Raw genomic sequence first — 20,234 nt, 5'->3', positions numbered from 1 at the left:
TGCGTGGGTTTTCTCTGGGTGCTCTGATTTCTTCCCACAATCCAAAAGACATGCTGGTTAGGTGCATTGGCCATGCTAAATTCTCCCTCAGTGTGCCCAAACAGATGCCAGAGATGGCGACGAGGGGATTTTTCATAGTAACTTCATTGCAGTGTTAATGTAAGCCCACATGTGACACTAATAAATAAACTTTTTAAAAAAACCTTGGAACTACTGTAGTGTGCACGCACTAGTGCCCCCCCCCCCCCCCGGGACTACAGTTCTGCAGGTCTAGTCCTGGGCCTGCCATATAAAAAGTAATGAGTTCTAGCTGGGCAAGTCATTGCTTGTTACCAGGGGAACTCTGATAGAAAGAGATCAATCATTGATTCTCCATGGATCTCATGGGGGTTATCACACTAACATAGAACATTTATTAAATTGGAGATTATTCTTAAAAACTTACAATGATTTTCACGGTGTTAATATCTCCCAATTTTGCACCTGTCATCTGCTGCTGAAACTCACTTTGTGCCTTTGTTACTCTAGCCCTGATTATTCAAATGCATACCTCTCATCCCACATTGGGATGCCCTCTGTAAATATGAAGGCGCTCAGAACTCTGCTGTTCATGTTTTAACTCACACTAAGTCCTGTTCACCTATCAGTTCTGTGCTCACTGAGGTCAAACAATGTCTTAATTTTAAAATTCTCATCCTTGGGTTCAAATCCCTCCATGGCCTTGCCCCACCCTTTCTCTCTAATCTCTGCCAGCCTCTCAATCCTCTGAGATACCTGTGCTCATTTACTTCTGGCCTCTTGTGCAGCCCCCATTCTAATTGTTCCACCATTGGTGGCTGCGCCTTCTGTTGCCTAGGCCAGAAACTCTAGAATACCCTGCAGCCTGTCTCTCTCTCTTTAAGACACTTCTTAAAATCTACCTCTCTAACCAAATGTTTGGTTGCTCATTGTCATCTTTTGTTTTATATTGCTGCTGTGAAGCACTTTGGGATGTTCCATTACGCTAAAGGCACCATATAAATACAAGTGTTGTGCTAAATCCAACAGTACGTGCAAGGGTACCTAACTGCTGCTTCTGTGTAAACCTGTGTGTTCAGTGAAGATAAACAGCTAGGAATCAGATCAACTGTATGATTGCACACTGTAAGGTCTGACGTCCAAAATTTGGCACACCTTCGAGACTGAGATCATGCTGGATTTCTCATTGTCCCGGATTTTAAATTACCTGTTAGTGTGCAACGTTGCAGTATTATGTCTGGAGAACAGGGAGGCAGATTGTAAGCATTGCAGTGGGCCCAGGTCTGGGCATACGTACCCGACACCACACAGCCCAAGAGAAAAATGTTGCTGGATTTGTGTGAAAAGCAGTTATGAATCTGAATGTAATCTTAGATTTATTATTGTCACATGTATTAGAATACAGTGAAAAGTATTGTTTCTTGCATGCTGTACAGACAAAGCATACCATTCATAGAGAAGGAAAGGAGGGAGTGCAGAATGTGGTGTTATATTCATAGCTAGGGTGTAGAGAAAGAACAACTTAATGCAAGTTAGATCCAGTTAAAAGTCTGACAGTAGCAAGGAAGAAGCTGTTCTTGAGTTGGTTGGTAGGTGACCTCAGACTTTTGTATCTTTTTCCTAGTGAGAAAAGGTGGAAGAGAGAATGTCTGGGGTGCATGGGGTCCTTAATTATGCTGGCTGCTTTGCCAAGGCAGCGGAAAGTGTAGACAGTGTCAATGGATAGGAGGCTGGTTTGCATGATGGATTGGGCTACACTCAACACCTTTTGTAGTTTCTTGCGATCTTGGGCAGAGCAGGAACCATACCAAGCTGTGATACAACCAGAAAAAATGCTTTCTATGGTGCATCTGTAAAAGCTGGTGAGAGTCATAGCTGACATGCCAAATTTCCTTCAACTTCTGAGAAAGTAGAGGCGTTGGTAAGCTTTCTTAATTATAAGTTGTTGGCATGGGGGATCCAGGACAGGTTGTTGGTGATCTGAATAGCTAAAAACTTGAAGCTCTCTACCCTTTATCCCTGTTGATGTAGACTCCACTACACTACTCCTTCGTTTTGTTGACAGTGTTACATTCGATAAATGTCGTAGAATTTTAGGGCGCAAGTGATATCCTGTATGTTGCTGCCAATTATATAACATAATACTGGTCATAAGAGTCAAAAGAAATCATTCTTTTTTTAGGAGGCTATGCGTGGAATTGGTGGGAATGTATGAATGAATAAATGAATGAATGAACAGATGGTTGGATCACTGTCTTGGGAGCGAGCTCCTCAGAGTGAAAAAATCTGGTTTGCAGACAGCTGGATTTTGAGTGATGTACCCATATAATCATATTTTCCATGCCTCTCAGTCACTTCATATTTGTGCAGAGCTGTTTTGTGCCAATCATGTCGTGAGTTATAAATTTCAACAGTAGATGGAGCTGCAGAAGCTGCAGATTCTGATATCTACAGGATATACTGCAAAGCATGTTTACTTTGTCCTGACTTTTCAGGTAGGTGGGATTGGGAAAGACCCACAAGTTTATAAATTCTGCACCTGATTTTTAAAAAATGTTCTACAATGCTGTAATTTTAAAGATTAAGTCCATAAACATGTGGTACTGAGTCCAAAAAAAAACCAGTAAAGTAGGTGAAACATAAATACGCTGGAGGGCATGTGTTACAAATTAAATTAACTTTTAAATTTTAACTTGGAGTTCCTGATTAGAGCTTTGTATGGAGTGTTTCGTTACTGAGAAGACAGTATCTAACCTCCATCACAGAGTAAGAGGGTGAGACTACCTCTCTCTGTAGTGCTCATTCATTGCCCAACTGCTTGATAACCAAACACCCATTTCCCTTTCAGCATTCTGAAGGAGACTGTGTTCCCTCTATGATACCCTGGTTTACCCCTCAGTCAACACCCCCCCCCCCCCCCCCCCCCCGGTCTGCTTCCCCTTCCAATGGCACCTTTCCATGCAAATGCAGGAGATGTACCACCTGCCTTTCCACCTCCCTCTCTCCTTGCCGTCCAAGCTCCCAAACACTCCTTTCAGGTGAAGCAGCAATTCGCACGCACTACTTTTAATTTAGTATACTGCATTCATTGCCCACCTTCACACTGGGGATGCCTATCGCAGCTTGGGTGACTGCTTTAGGAGAACACCTCAGTTTAGCCAAAGCATAGCCCCGAAGCTTGTCATTTTAATTTTCTACCTTACCCTCATACTGACACCTCTGCCCTTGGCCTGCTGCTCTGGTCCAGTGAATCTCAGCGTAAGCTTAAGCACTTCATCTTTCCATCTGATATTTTTATTGCCTTCCGCACTTAACACTGAGTTCAACAATTCCTGATTCTCACCTTTTGTGTCCTCCCAAGTGTTGTCCAATTACAGAATCACTTCAAACGTTGGATTCTTTTTGGTGGAATTTTCTTATTCCCCCGCCACCCCCCCCCACTCCCTCCAACAACCTGTGGTGTGCTTTCCAGTGGCAGAGGCGGCTTGCCATTGGTCTTCAGATTCTGTTGATATCAATGGCATTTTGCATTGTTCTCCAGCCGTACCACACAAGAACCCACAGTCAGCGGGGTTAACGGTGAAAGGGATTGTTGTTGGTGCAGGCTCGATGAGCTGAATAACCTCTTTCTACACTGTAGGGAAGATGTTCTGACTGTCACACGTATGAACAACATGGTATAGGAATTTCAGTGCTGGTGTGATGCCAAGTATAAAAGTCATACATCTTAATGATTGGCAGATTATACCAAATAGCGGGTAGGTGATGGCCTGGTGGTATTATCGCTAAACTATTAATCCAGAAACTCAGCTAATGCCCTAGGGACCTGGGTTCAAATCCCTCCATTTAAGATGGTGGAATTTGAATTAATAAAAAAAATCTGGAATTAATAATCTATTGGTAGCCATGAAACCATTGTTGGTTGTTGCAAAAACCCATATAGTTCACTTATGTCCTTTAGGGAAGGAAATCTGCCGTCTTTACCTGGTCTGGCCTACATGTGATTCCAGAGCCACAGCAATGTGGTTGACTCTCAACTGCCTTCTGAAATGGCCTAGCTAAGGGCGACTAGTTACGGGCAATAAATGCTGGCCAGCAAGTGAAGCCCATCTCACATGAATGAATAAAAAAAAACACATCTCTTCAGCAGTTCAGAACAAAGTACTGATCACCAATGGGAAGGGCCAGAACATTCAACCCTATGTTTTAGATTTTGCAAGCACAGGCTGCTTGGGTATAGTCCGGACTTGTTGTGAAGGGATGTGCTATTTGATATGATCCACTAGTCATTAGGACGTATGACCTACATACTTAGCATCATACTAGCACTGAAATTCATATACCATGTTGCTCATTTTTGTGATAGAGTGTCTTTCTGGCTTGACAACAGCATCTTGTTAGTGGAGAATACAATAACAACTCCTGATTGTGCTAACAATTACACAATCTAAGATTATCAATCTGGCTCATGGTGTCCCTCACTTAGGCATGCCAGAAGCCACATTTATTCACACACACAATCTTGTCCTTTGCAGGTGGGAGGGAAACGTTCTCACTTTATGCGTTTTCGAATGAAACAAAAACTTGAGGGGCAGTCATTCCCTGGTTCATTCCCCTTAACAGTTAACTGTTCTTTGCTGCATTCTCCATGATAACGCCTGTACCAACGTCTACTTGCCAGCCATTCAACACTGTCTTCTTATGCAGTATAAATTATTGTTCCGTTTACTGGCAGTCTATTTTGCATTTCTAGGAGAATTGTTCGGGAGAAATTCCCCAGTACACCCCCCTTGTAAGGAAACCCTATATGTAACACTCCCAAGTATTTTCAAGTATTTTGTCTTGATGAGTGCAAGATGAAAAGCTTTAATTGCATGCCTCTTTTCTCAGTGACTCTCAACTTCTGAATTCGCAAAAGAGTCTATTTAAATAGAAAGCATAGCCCTCGAGGAGTCGTAGTTCTGCAGTTTTCAAACCTCGTAGTCAGGTCTTTCTAGTGGGATCAATTAAGATCAGAAGTTCCTTATAAGTTGTAAGAGGGCAAAACTGAAATCATGGAAATGTGCTATTTTCGCAGATACACAGTGAAATGGTGACATGGTCACACAGAGGTGTTTCGGACAATATACTTTCCATTGGCAGTAGCAAGATGAACGTGTCATTGACTTTGGGTACTAACAACACTCAAACTGCAGTTGAGAAAGTAATACTTTTCCATGTTGTAGTTATTAGATTCCTTATAGCATTACCACACATTGCCAAAACTCCAAAAGAGATTGATTTCTTATCAAAGGTATCATCGGGATACTGATGTTTCAAATGGTTTTTTGAATCTGTAGAGATCACAAATATAATTGGAAAATAACATTCAAGTTCAACGTTAAATCATAAAACAAATCATTCTGTTTAGTCTTTGGAAACAGTTACCAGATCTGGCACGCTTGTTGCTTTTTTGACTTATTAGGATATCTTGTTTTACTCACTTGACAGGAGCCTGAAAATACTTGGGAATGTAACATATTGGGTTCCCTTAGAAGGGGGTTTGCTGGGGAATTCCTCCCAAACAAAATCTTCTCCTAGAAATGATGAACTGGATCTTTCCCTTGTTTATAATGGCTATTAATCAGCAATGGCTTTGCATCTTCTACGTGCCACATAAAAGTAATTTTAAACTGAATAGTTTTCTCTGTAGTTTACTCTCTGTCTAGCCTTAAGTTGGAGGTCAGGGTATACTGGGAATTTAACCCAGGGTGACGGAGATGTGTCAATGTATTTCCATGTCAGGAAGTGTGTCTTTGAAAAGGACTTGAATGTGATGGCGTTCTCTGCTGCTCTTGTCCTTCTGGATGATAGAATGTGCCACTTTGGGAGGTGTTATCACAAAGGCCTTGCTGAGTTGCTGCAGTGCATCTTTTTTATATGGTACACACTTTGGCTACAGCTCACCTATGTTTGATATGAAACTTTGAGCTGGTGAATGGGTTTTGATCAAGCAGGCTGCTTTGTCCCAGATGGTGTAGTGCTTCTTGAGTGTTGCATGCATTCAGGCAAATGAAAAGTGTTCCATCACACTTCTGATTTGTGCCTTGTGGACAGACTTTGGGAAAATCATGAGTTGCTTGCCACAGGATGTCCAACTTTTGACTTGCTCTTGTAGTGAGAGTATTTATGTGCTGGCCAGTTAATTTTCTGGTCAATTGTGGTCCCTAAGGGGCTGGTGGTGGGGAATTTGATTGTAATATTGGCCCATAACTTCAGATCCTCTGGTGTTACACTTGGGGGGGACTACCTCAGTGATGTACTGGGGAATCTCTCTAGGAGGTTCTCATGAGAGGGTTTAACCTGGTAATTACACAGAATTGCTAACATGCTCTGGACAATTGTGTTGCCATTTGACAGAAATGATTTAAATCATTAACTTTGGATGGTTCTGCCAGTTTAATCTTTATAGTCACTCAGAGTTAGAAGGTTAAAAAAAAACCCTTCCAACTCCAGAGTAATTATATAAACATGTGGACCCAGCCTTACAGGAGGATCCCCCCAACCCTGCCAGAACATCTCTGGTTCTGAACCCCATCTCTTTCTCCGTTTTGGACCTAGTTCAGATCTGAAACTAATCTTCAATTCCAGATTTTAAAAAAAATTGAATTTAAATTCTACCAGATGCCATGGAGGAATTTGAATGCATGCCCCTGGACATTACAATCACATCACCATTTTCTTAAATGCTCTGCCTAACATGTTTTAAAGTAGATGAAACCTAAATGTGATTGCTGTCTGCACAATTTTGTTATTTCTTTGTGCAAAACTGAAGCTCAGTTTATCGATCACCTCAAATTAAATCTATTTTGTGTATTTCTACTCTTCCCTCTTTCCTAAATCTCACCATGTTACTCGCTGTGATCTGATTCCTGGTATCCACCAATGGCAGCTTAACTAAATAGTGTGCAACAAAACATAATGTGTGACATTCATTCAGTTTCCCTTATGATGGCAAAGCTGAGATTTGGAAAGTAAGCATGCAGCAACCTAAGGGCTCTATCCCACATTCAAGCAGCACTGCAATGAGAATTCAAGATATTCAAATTGACCACATTGTGTCAACCCAAAGAACATGGATCAGAGAGCAATTAGCTTCCTACCTTGGGCAAGGGGGGAATGAGTTTGTCCCTCACTGAAGCTATATACTCTTTGCACATACAGACTCATTATCTGCTCAGGATTGCATTACATTTACAATGCTCCAGAAAATAAGAGAATTTGGCCGGAATTTTATCGCGTTGCGCATCACGGGAATAGGAGTGGGAGACAGGCTGACAATGGGAAGGTCAGTTGACCTCAGGCGAGATTTTACGGTTTCGAGCGAGGCCATAAAATCCCATGTTTGCCTCCCACATTGTGTAAGTTCCAGCATCAAGTAATGTGCCTTCAGGAGACTGTTTAAGACCTTCTCTGTGAGAATATGACCTTCCAGAATTATCCAAAATAGGCTTCAATCAACAAGCTTATTTGCAGAGTTGTTGAAGTGTAACACCTTGAGCTTTCTCCTTATGTTGATGTCTTTTCTTTCCCCGTAGCAAAATGGAACAGATATACTAAAGGAATCAAAGCTGAGCTTGCAGGCCGAAGGTTCATGGCAGACCAGCAGACCGAATAGACTGTTGAAGTGCTGAATATTAAAGAAGCCATTGCACTCTTCAGGTAGGACCACTCTAAAGTGAAAAGGTGTGGGGGGGACTGATCTTACCAAAAAAATTCTAAAGTCCCGAATAAGCGTTTAAAAAAAAAGAAGCGTTTCAGATCCATCTTTTTCGGCAAGGTCGTAAGTCCAATCTTATGCCACTTCTGTGCAAAAAATAATGCACAATCTATTTCCCACCACTAGGGGGAGGGTGCGGGGCCTAAGCTTGCCGGAAAGGCTGGCAGCTCATCGGAGAGGGCACAAGTACATGTCTGTTCTGTGGAACGGAGCAGAGAGATCTGTCAGTCACCTCCACACCTGAATATTGCCCGCCTCTCCCTCCCTCTCCCCACCAATCCCTCCCCCCACCCCAACCCTGTGATCATGGGTCTTCGCGCACACTCCCCCTGCCCCCCCCCCCCCCCCCCCCAGTTCAGCTCGGCCTGGACCAGCCAATCACCCTTTCCAGGTTCGAGGTCAATCTCATTGGAAATCCGGGCCCAGTGAGATGGTGAGAGGAGAAATCGGGCATGAACCTGACTTTTTTCACCTCTCTGGCGATCGTACCAGCTCGTGCTGCCCGTTTGCTGGCAGGACGAGGAGGTAAGATCGCCCCCATGATCTTTGTTTTATACCACGTAGAATATCCAGCAACACTTGTATAATGAAATGTGTGTCTCTTTGAATATATGGCTTGCGATTCTATGATTATAGTTACTATATACATCTGAGGCTGTAGGTGGAAATGAATTAGATTATGAAGTACAAAAATATAAATGAGAAATTTTGGGTTTGAATTTCTGAGAGAATTTTCCCTCTGCCCTAATCAAAGTGGGCAATCTATACATGAATTAAAGAACTAATATGGATGTCATTTCTACCATTTCTGAAAACCTTCTGTTGAATTTATGACAGATGAGTGATTAGTACTGGGGAGATTTTTAACTTGGAAAAGTGCTTGGGTGTGGGTTGGGGTTAAGTCCTGAAAAGTATGAGGCAATCGGGAAGTTGTTTCCAACCCACTGACTTCCACATTTCACTCCAATGCATTTGGTTGTGCTTCTCTTCATTAACCAAATCAACAAACAGTGGGATAAATTAAAAATGCAATTCCTTAAAGAGGTACTCCATCAAAGTAAACAGAATCTAGATGGCTGTTTGTGCACAATCCCCTTTGCAAAGGAAGGTTGTCGATTTTAATATGTTAATTGCTGACTTACAGCAGGTATATAATTACAGCAATATTAACATGATCTTTGCCATTTTAATGTGGGTTCGCACATTTCCTGGACTTCCTGGAAATCCCTAGTGAATGAACACAATGAAGATTGAAGTTGCTGAAGATATGTCATGGAAATACGCCAATAAGTACTGCAACCTTACAGCTGCTTTTCTGCCTGGTTGTCTGAAATGCTTTGCTCATGGTACTCGTGCAGTGAGATTTATCTTTACAATTTTGGAGGTGCCTTCTCCATTTTGGACACCTGATTTGCAATTTTTTTCTGATCACCGTGAGTGCAATTTGTGCTGTGTCACTTTAGAGTGGAGATGTGGATCTGTAAGGGCACTAGGAGCAGGAACAGTAATAACTCCACAAGATGCACTGCAGCAATTCAGCAAGGACTCCTTCGACAGTATCTCCCAATCCTGTGACCTTTACCACCAAGAAGGACAAGGGCAGCAGACTCATGGGAACACCGCCAACAGCAAGTCTCTCTCCAAGCTACACACCATCCTGACGTGCAACTGTATCACCGCTTCTTCACTGTCGCAGGGTAAAAATCCTGGAACTCCCTTCCTAACAGCACCTACAATACATTAGCTGGGACTTTCCCCCACCCGTATGGTAGGTTTTCCAGCAGCAGAGGCAGGATCTTCCAGTGAGGATAATGATGATTATCATGGCTTGTTGGCCATATTGCTGAGGAACCTGCCAGCCAATGGTGCACCACCACTACTGATGGAAAAGCCACCACAATGGGGAGTAGTTGGAGAATTCTAGCCATGGACAGTACCACCTTCTCAATGGCAATTAGTGATGGGCAATAAATGCTGGCCTAGCCAGCGACATCCATTTCCTATGAATGAATAAGAAGAAAAAGCCAGCTGCTCATGGACTGGAGTGAAGGAATCAGTTGAGAGTTGCTGCTTGCAGGAGATCACACCATGCACACAAGGTCTGTAGGCAGTTGATGAGCTTCCTTGACATCTAAGCAGGAATCTCAGAGCTCTGTGTTGGATAGCCACGCTCAACACCTTTGTCTGTGGATCATTCCAAGACACTGACATTTGCAGGATCTGGCAGTCACTGAACTACAAATGTGCAAGACAGATGACCGACAGCTTGATTGCCAGGCTGGCAATTATGTGAACTTTGCCTGTGATGATACAATTCTTTCAGGTTGTATCACGGCTTGGTATTGCTACTGCTCTGCCCAAGACCACAAGGAACTACAAAAGGTCTGAATTGTAGCCCAATCCATCACGCAAACCAGCCTCCCATCCACTGACTCTGTCTACACTTCCCGCTGCCTCAGCAAAGCAGCCAGCGTAATCAAGAACCCCACGCACCCCGGACATTCTCTCTTCCACCACCTTCTATTGGAAAAAAAGATACAAAAGTCTGAGGTCAGGTACCAACCAATTCAAGAACAGCTTCCCTGCTGCCATCAGACTTTTGACTGGACCTACCTTGCATTAAGTTGATCTTTCTCTACAGCCTAGCTGTGACTGTAACCCTACATTCTGCACTTTCTTGTTTCCTTCTCTACGAATGATACGCTTCGTCCGTATAGCACACAAGAAACACTTTTCATTGTATACTAGTACGTGTGACAATAGTAAATCAAATCAAAATTGTCAGTCAGAATGAGCAGACAGTCTGGTATGCTGTTCAAACTGGCTTCCCACGGGTGCAGAGTTGGTAGATAAGGTAGTCCCACAGCACCCAAGAGTTGGAATCAGTGCAAGGGCTTCCACTCCATTGAGGCACTGCTGATGTACGGTCTGACAACGATGTTTCTGCAGATGTATACAAGATTCCCAGGCAGCTGCCATGATGCTATCGCCCTGCAGCTGTCCACCAGTGATGTCTGATCACATCACGTCTCGGAACAGACTGACCAGCTGGCTGCTTGGAGACGAGATATCCACTTAAAACGTGGCTGATGACAACCATGAGGAACCCAATCAGTGAGGCCTATGAGCGATACATTAAATGCCATATGCTAAAAAGATGTGTCATTGGGCAAGCTGTCACCATGTTGAAGATGTGCTTCAGGTGTCTGATCCAATCCTTTAGTACATTGTGGGCAGTGTCTCCAGAACGGTGAAGGTACGTTGTACAACATTCCACAGCAAGAGGAATAAGACAAAGAGCATAGAGCCTCTTCAAGAGGAGAATGAGCTGGAACATGATGTGGCCAATACACTAGTCATGGGGCATAATGCTGCCCTAGATGTCCTCGATATTGAGAAGTTCACTAATGTTTCAACTATCTGACAATCACAAACAAAAATCTACCCCCTGCCAATCCATGAAACACAAAGTAGTCTTACAAACAATCACCCATCACTTTCACAGCCACTCATTGTTCCATGTCAGTTAATGCTTTCCTACTCATCACAAATGAAAAGGTCATTAGCCAGGCCGCAACCAAGAAATGTGCAGCACAAGAAAATGTTTCCTTAAAAATGAAACAGAAATTTAGTGTTGTGTAACATAATGCGTAGACTTTACTTTTCCTCTTCCGAGCACTTCTAGTTGGTGCAAATCCTGTGCCTTAAGCCTATTTCAGTGGCTCAGGTCACAGTGCTCCTCCCAACCCCCTCTGGGTTTTGGAGTCCATCAGGACCCCACCTAAGACTGCCTCACCTATTCATGGGTAGGAGCATACCTATTCATTTGGGTTATTAGCTGACCTCATTGGGGTGAGGAACTAGAACTAGGGATCGCTGTTCAAAAATAAGGGGGTCGTCCATTTAACTCAAGAAACTAATAAGGGTTTTGAGACTTTGGAATCCTCTTCCTCAGTAAGTAGTTGAGGCAGACCCTTTGAATATCTGTAAGGCAGAATTCTTGATAATCAAGTTGGTGAAAGGTACCAGAATGTAGACAGGAATTTGAAGTTGAAGTTAATATTAGGTCAACCATGATCTTATTGAATTGTAGAGAAGGTTGAAGGGGCTTAGTGGCCTATTCCTGCTCCTAATTGGTTGTATAAGTACCTGAGTCGGGATATGGCCTGTTTGAGTCCTGTGACAGTGCCCCCACAGTGTATGTAAGATCTTAACTGAGGCATCATTATCTTCTTCCTCCACCACATCAAGTCAACATTAGTAAGCATTGTATGCCATATGGCTGTCTATTATTTAATTTTATCATTGGGATGTTTTGGCTGCCTAATCTCCCCATCTCTGACAGCCAAACACCTAAAGATGCTAATAACATCCAGGGCCGCCGCCGCCACCTCTGCAGATCCCTGTTACAAGACGGCACTAAACAGAAAGGAGGGATTGTCTTTCCTGTACTTTGTGCTTTCTTCCCCTGCAAGAAGGGAAAGTAGAAAGCAATGAATGATTTGAATCAGTGGATGGAGAAAAATTAGTTGAAGCATCTGTGAGGAAGAGGCATGACACTGCACAAAGCTGAGGCCGAGTGTCAGTAGTAGTAGGTGGACTTACGAGGAATGGGAGTACAGCAAGGTAAGAGGGTGTGAGGAGCCCTATCTCGGTCGTTAAAGCACTCTTGGCATTAATTCCGCAAGCGTGCCACTGTGCTCCCCCTGTGACCTCACGGACAATCTCCAGCAATGTCTTCTGAATTCCACTTACTGGTTTTTTTCCTCCTGTCAGTATCTCCCTGTGAGCTCTTGCACTCCCCAGCATCAGTTCCAAGGGAGGTGTCACCAGAATGAGATCCAGCCATTGGAACTCCTCTACTGCATTCTGTCAGTGCCTTTGGTTATAATCCCAATTCCAAACTCCATCACATTGCATGTTTGAAGTGTCCCTTTTAAATACTAGAGTTGAAAGTGTCCCATGCATGTTGGTCGTCATGTCTGTTCAGACTGATCAAGGAGACTGGAAATAACAATGATAATACACTGGCTTGGTTCAAGAAAAAGTGATTGATCATTGCACTGCACCAACTTGAGTTTCTGGCATGCTATTGGATGCTGTGCTCTCAGTGCTTCACAAGTGGATGTGCCTCTGTGGCTGCAGCCTGTCCTCAACAGTTCCCTGCTCCTTTGCTTCACCAAGCATGTCTTGTGCCTTCTCCTGTGCCACCACCGCCCGCACCCCCCCCCCCCCCCATATCCTGTATTTCCCACTGATATGACTTGATTTGATCTATTATTGTCAAATGTATTAGTATACAGTGAAAAATATTGTTTCTTGCACACTATACAGACAAAGCATAGCATACACAGAAGAAAAGGAAAGAGTGGAGAATGTAGTGTTACAGTCATAGCTAGGGTGTAGAGAAAGATCAACTTAATGCAAGGTAGGTCCATTCAAAAGTCTGACGGCAGCAGGGAAGAAGCTGTTTTTGAGTTGTTGGTACATAACCTCAGACTTTTGTATCATTTATAACAGAAGAAGGTGAAAGAGAGCATATACAGGGTGTGTAGGTCCTTAATTATGCTGTCTGTTTTCTGAGGCAGCAGAAAGTGTAGACAGTGTCAATGGGTGAGAGAGTGATTTGAGTGATGGACTGGGCTTCGTTCACGACCCTTTATAGTTTCTTGCAATTTTGGATAGAGTAGGAGCCATACCAAACTCAGATACAACCAGAAAGAATGCTTTCTATGGTGTACCTTTAAAAGATGGTGAGAGTTATATGGACATGCCAAATTTCCTTAGTCTTCTAAGAAAGTAGAAGCATTGGTGGGCTTTCTTAACTATAGTTTTGGCATGGGAGGGCCAGGACAGGTTGTTAGTGATCTGAACATCTAACAACCTGAAGCTCTTGTCCATTTCGACTTCATCCCCATTAATGTAGATAGGGGTATGTCCTCCAGTACGGTTCCTGAAGTCATTGACCATCTCCTTTGTTATGTTGACGTTGAGGGAGAGATTGTTGTCGTCACACCAGTTCACCAGATTCTCTTTCCTCTACTCTGTCTCATTGTTTGAGAGTTGACCCATAATGGTAGTATCATCAGTAAATTTGAAAATTGAATTGGAGGGGAATTTGGCCACCCAGTCGTAAGTGTATAAGGAATGTAGTAGGGGGCTGAGGACACAGCCTGGTGGGGACCAGTTTTGAGGATGATCTTGGAGGAGTTGTTGCCTATCCATAATGATTGTGGTCTGTGGGTTAGAAAGTTCAGGGTACAGTCACAGAGGAAGCAGCTGAGGCCTGAGTCATGGAGCTTGGAGATGAGTTTCATAGGAATAACGGTGTTGAAGGCTGAGCTGTAGTCAATAAATAGGATTTTGACGTAAGTGTCTTTGTTATCTCGGTGTTCCAGGGCTGAATGCAGGACCAGGGAGGTGGTGTCTGCTGTGGACCTGTTGTGGTGATAGGTGAACTATGGTGGATCAAGGCAACCTGGGAAGCTGGAATTGGTTTGTGCCACTTCATGATGATGAATGTCAGAGCCACTGGATGATAGTCATTAAGGCTTGCTGCTTGGCTTTTCTTTTGGTGTCCGGATGATGGTCATCTTTTTGAAGCAGGTAGGACATCAGATTGTTGTAAAGAGAGATTGAAGATGTCTGCGAATACTCCCACCAGCTGGACTAGGCAGGATCTGAGTGCTCGTCTGGGTACCCCATCCAGGCCAGTTGTTTTTCATGGGTTGACCTTTGAGAAAGTTGCTCTGACATCTGCAATGGTGACCTCAGATACAGGTTCATCCGAGGCTTCTAGGGTGGAGGGGTGCTCTCACTGACTTCCTTGCTCAAAAATAGAATGCATTGAACACATTAGGGAGGGATGCATTGGCGGTTTTACATGCCTTCATCCTATAGCCTGAGACCACTATTCCCATATTCATCAGGGAAACAATACTGCGGAGTAGATAGTTCATCACTTTGCAAACAAATGATTGGTTGGAAACTTGACAAAGGCCCCGGATTCTGCACCTTCCAAGAATACCAATGTCAAAAATCTCTCAGAAATCTCCCTTGCTGAAGTCACACACAGAACCACATCCAGCTTTTGCATCTGTCCTGACTGCCAATGAGGTTTACTATCCATTAATTATCAACTTTGCAATTTAAAAGCCCACCCACTGACCATATTATTGCCTACTCTGGTATTATCACACAAGATATTATGTTATCACGGGATAAAAACATTCCAGTTATGCAACACACACAAACATTCCTTTCCCCTCATCGCGCGCGCGCGCACACACACACACACACACACACACACACACACACACACACACACACACACAATCCCCCCCCCCCCCCACCCTGTCCCCAAGTAGAGGTGGATTCCAGAGAAAGAAGCATATAGCTGAGTTATTAACAGAGTAACACTGGGTAAACCATATGGCTAAACAGTGCTGGAAAGGCACCTGGCTGCTGGTTCTGGCCATTTCTGCCTCTTTTAAGTGACTGGGTGTCCCAAGCACCTCATTATCATATTTAAATATCTGATCTCTCGAGAGAAGGTTAGTTGTCCACCCTAGCCTACTTCTGGTAAAATTGGAAATGGAGGCAGATAGGTGTCAGGTTGCAGATTTCTGAAATTTTACCCCATCACTCTTCCCTTTCCTATTTATTATTGGGGTTAAAATTGCCTCCAACATATTAGGGCAGATACTCTGAGTTCATGCCCACAGCAAGATGCTTCACATGCTGGTGGGGAAAGGAATCTCTCAGGCTCAAAATGTACCTGTTCATGTACATGCAACTAATGTCTCTTCAAATGTATAAACACCTACTCCCTAAATAACGGCAAAGTCAACCATCCAAACAATCTTTCTCACGTTCTGCTGCATATGTTTCCAATCCTAAATCCCAAGAGGCTTTCTCTGATGGCCAGTTATTTGTACACGTATGTCTGGACTGCCATCTATAATTTAGATCAGTTAAAATAACTTAGAATAGAAAAGCCATTGTACAAATTGAAACATGACATGGTCAGAAATTTGACCATTTTGGATTAATTTCTTATGAGCACTTTGGATTCTAAAAACCATGGTACCATGTGTGGTGTGTGAGTTCATCTTTCTGAGCTCATTGTCTATTACCCACAGCTGTATATTGATGCAAGCAATCCTGTAAGGATGGGAGAATTTACCACTAACAGCGGTTTCGTTCACATGTCCTAGGTGTGCTATAATGTCCGGATATATCTTGAGAGACCAATGGCAAGAGGTGAGGTTGAAGTGAAAGATCCATTTAATTAATAGCACTGGGTGATCTCTTGATTCTGTTAGCTGACAAAATCAATGTTCAAGGGTGGGATAATTCAAAGATGGCTGTTTTAAATGTTGGATTACAGAAACCTTCACAGGTGCCTGGTTGCCAGTAGGAGCAATTAGAGGATCCCACTTCATTGTATCAACTTTAGTTAGAAATACTAACTAAACAGCAGGAAACCTTTATAAGGTGGGAGACACAAAATAGAAGTGAAGCAAACAGAACAATGAAAAGATAAGGCTGTGAGCCAATTAGAAACCAACTATCAATTGCTGAATCTATCAGGATTCCAGATTATCTTTTGTATTTCTGTGCTATAGTCAGACAGGGATTGATGTGAAATGGGACAGAATAGGAATTAACTTGGAGATGTGAGTTGCTAAGGTTGTGCACATGTTTTCCCTTAGATACTTGCTGATTAAATTTGCAAAATCTAATAGTGAGTTTGAATAGTAAGTTAATAAATTATTAAGGAATGATAAATTGGAATTAAAGTTCCCTTGTACCTTACAATTAAATGAGGATTTCTGAAGATCTTGGTATTTAATTTATTTATTGCTAGTTCAGTGGGACAGAGTTTTTGAATAAATTTTAAAATGTCTATATTAATTTTTGAAAATCATCAAATTTTCATAAGGATTGTTATAATGAAAGCAAATATAACCATCCTATTGCAGCAATATTCAATAAACAGCAATGAATGAAATGATTGATTCATTGGGGAATTAGTTCAGAAAGGAATGTTCCCTGTCATACTAGTGGAATTCTGTGCTCTTTGTTAAATATCTCATGGCATTATATCAATCACTAGGTCAGACAGATGAGACCTTGCTGTAATGCCAAATCTAAGAGCACATGTGGTGCTGTACCAAGCCTACTCCACAATATTGGTGTTTTCTGTACCTGTGTAACATGTGAAACATGACAGGTTTGCCCTAAATTTAAGCCTAGCCAAATGCCCCTTATGCCAAATATTTTGAATGTACTTCATCCACATAAATTATTGAGGTGTGAGAAACAATTTTCTCTAGCACATTCAAACTCCAGAACTACTTAAATCAATGCCTCCAGATAGTCTATTAGAGTTACTTTCCACAAATTTAAAGATTTATTCTTGCAATTGAATATTTTAGAGGCTAATATGTACTGCAGTGCAATGGTAAATGCAATGAATGTGTTACATGTACTTGCATGAGGCATTTGATGAGGCATCATATAAAACTTCACTGATAAAATTAAGTTGCATAATGAGACAGTATGGCTATGGAGTTAGTGGATGAAAAGAGATTGATTGATTCAGACTGGAGAGATGTAAATAGTATCAGTGTTCGAACAATTGCTTTTCTCAATATATATGTCCAAATGATCTGCATTTGAATACATGATTTCAAAATTTGAAGATGGCACAAAAGTAGGGAGTCTGGTTAGCTGTGAAGAGACTGTTTGGACTTTAGGTGGATAAACAGAGACAAGATAACAGAATGGGTAGCTTGTTGACAGATGAAATGTAATGCAGAAAATTGTGACATGATGGCCTAGAAATGTTTTTGGTTTTGCATCCAGGGTAGAGATGTAAAACTGATACCTAAAAAAAAACAAGTGCTGTACATACTCCCTTCCATGGTATCTATACATATTCTTGGATGGACAGAGCCTGAGCATGAAACAGGTGTTAGGCTCTTTGCATATTCCAGTGGGAAGCCTTCTACCTGCAATGCAATGATTTTATAACTTGCATGATTTGATCTCCCCACTCTCCCACCCTCCCCCCGCCCCCCACCACTTACACCCTTATTAACAACCAAGCCAGCTGCCTTTGCATTTCGCCTGCGAGGGGTAGGTTCTCTTGGGCCAAGATCAGACCTTGCACCTCGCTGATAACAAAACAAATGAGGGTGGCTGAGCAATCTTGCTAACTTCTCCCTTTGGTTTCATTAGGTGCTTGTAGTTAGCACTACACCGGGGTGACTTTCTGACCCCGGGATGACTTTCTGACCCCGGGATAATTCAATTTCTCGGTCTGTCTTTTTATGAAGACTAAAATTTTTGCCATTTAGCTCATAGGTCTCCTCCTTTTAAAGGGCAGAGAAGCACAAAAACATGGTCTCAAGTCCACAAACTTTAAAAGGAAGAACAATCTGATTAAGCCGCCAAAATGCACAGGGAATCCTACGTTTTAGAAATGTGGGCATTCCATTAAAAAAAAACAGTGATGCTAACACAATGCAAACAATAGAGGATGTAGGTAAAATGTTATGTCCAGTTTTGAGTGTAGTACTTCAGCAATAAAGTGAAGGCAATGGAGAGGTATGGAAGAGGCTACTGCGTTGATACTAAGCTTTAGTACGTGAAGCAACATGAAACAGAGATTCTTTTCATTATAGTAGAGAAGGGGAAGAGGAGAGATGATGGAAGTGCTCAAAATTGAAATGTTTTAATCTGGTAAATACAAAAGAGGTGTTTTTCACTTGTTAATGTATCAGTGCTGCACAGCGGTTAGCCCTGCTGCCTCGCAGCGTCAAGCCCTGGATTCAGTATCCAGCTTGGGTCACTGTCGGTGTGGAACCTGCACAATCTTCCCCGTGTCTGTGTAGGTTTCCTCTGGATGCTCCGGTTTCCTCCTATAGTCCGAAAGACGTACTGATTAGGTGTATTGGCCATGCTAAATTCTCCCTCCGTGTACCCTAGAAGGTGCCAGAGTACGGTGATTAGAGAATTTTCACAATAACTTCATTGCACTGTTAATGTAAGCCTACTTGTGCCACTATTAAATGAACTTTAACTCGGGCACATAAATCTTCTAATCCCTCCCTCTGTTAAATTCATGTTTTACCCTGAGTTATCATTGACATGAAATGCCCTCGGCGAGATAGTGGTGGAAGGTAGAATCCATAAGGGATAATTCAATGAATCATGGTCGCTGTAGGCGCACTTCTAACTTTCAATGATGGTACGGAGCACGTGATATTGTACGTCCGAAATAGTTTCCATTGACTTGAATGGAAAGGTAAGTTGTCTATAGAGAGCAGAAAACAGGAGTTAATATCAGGTGGTGTGGAACACGGCAGAACTCATTCTACAATGTACGGGTACGTTGCCATTTTCACTATAATGTGAACATAAATCAGCATGGGCTTTACCATATTTAGTCCAGCCACGTGAGCACCAGGTTTGCTTGTCCACAGCGGGTTAATCCGAGACGTTGTGAGGGAAGGCATTTCCAAAACAGAAATCAATTCCTTCACTGGGGGCGCAGAGCAACAGATTGGTGGCCGCTGCAACTATTTGCACCCTGCCGACCCTCATTATGTCAAATTAATCCCAAATTTGGGATTTTACACATTTTCTGTAGCAAGAGTGGAAGATGCGGAGTAGCCTGCCCTCGATTTTTTTAATGGCCAAGAGTCTTCCTTTAGATCATGGTGAGGTGGCATCCGCTATTTAGTCTGCTAATAGATACATGTTCTAAATCGACTTGTATTATTGTTCCTGCCAATATTGCTTCTCGACCTTCTGAGGAAATAGATTTCACTTTATGAAGAATCAAATGGTGCAGCCATCCTGGACCAGATGTCTAAAACTTCACTTGTGTGGATTCCCTGAAATTCATGAGACCAGGCTGCCTTTCGAATAAGCGTTGCTGGGGGAAGAGATGGGAGCAAGAGTGGGTGTGTTTTTACAAAGCGAAAACAATGCCATGCCGAAGGCATGACCGTGACTAAACACAGTTCATGCCTTGTGTGCACACTGTCCTCTGGGTTTCATCGCTGTAAAACATTTATGGGTTAACCATTACTACAAACTAACCTTGGTTACAGTTAGGCTTCTTGCTGTGTGTTGGGGTTGAAGTGTGTAGTCCCAACTACACTGGGTCCAGTTTGTTGGAATCGCAGCGAATCAGTTGATAGGGTTTTTTTTTAAACATTATTTATGGATTGATTTGGTGGCTATCAAATGGCTGGTCGCTGAGATACCCGCAGTGTTCCACAAAGCAGTGGCACCTTGCAATCTCCAAAACACTGGTTTGACGAAAGGATGGAAAGCTCTTTAATTACCGTGCCGAGTAAATGCGGTCAGAGACACAACATGCACTTGGGACTTATTTAAAATAAACCCACCTGTTTAATTCCTTGCCTATTATTCTGTGTGA

This window comes from Carcharhinus amblyrhynchos, chromosome 19 (genome assembly GCF_965287045.1).
Source record: "Carcharhinus amblyrhynchos chromosome 19, sCarAmb.v2.hapA, whole genome shotgun sequence".
Taxonomy (NCBI): domain Eukaryota; kingdom Metazoa; phylum Chordata; class Chondrichthyes; order Carcharhiniformes; family Carcharhinidae; genus Carcharhinus; species Carcharhinus amblyrhynchos.
This window is presented reverse-complemented; position numbering follows the sequence as displayed.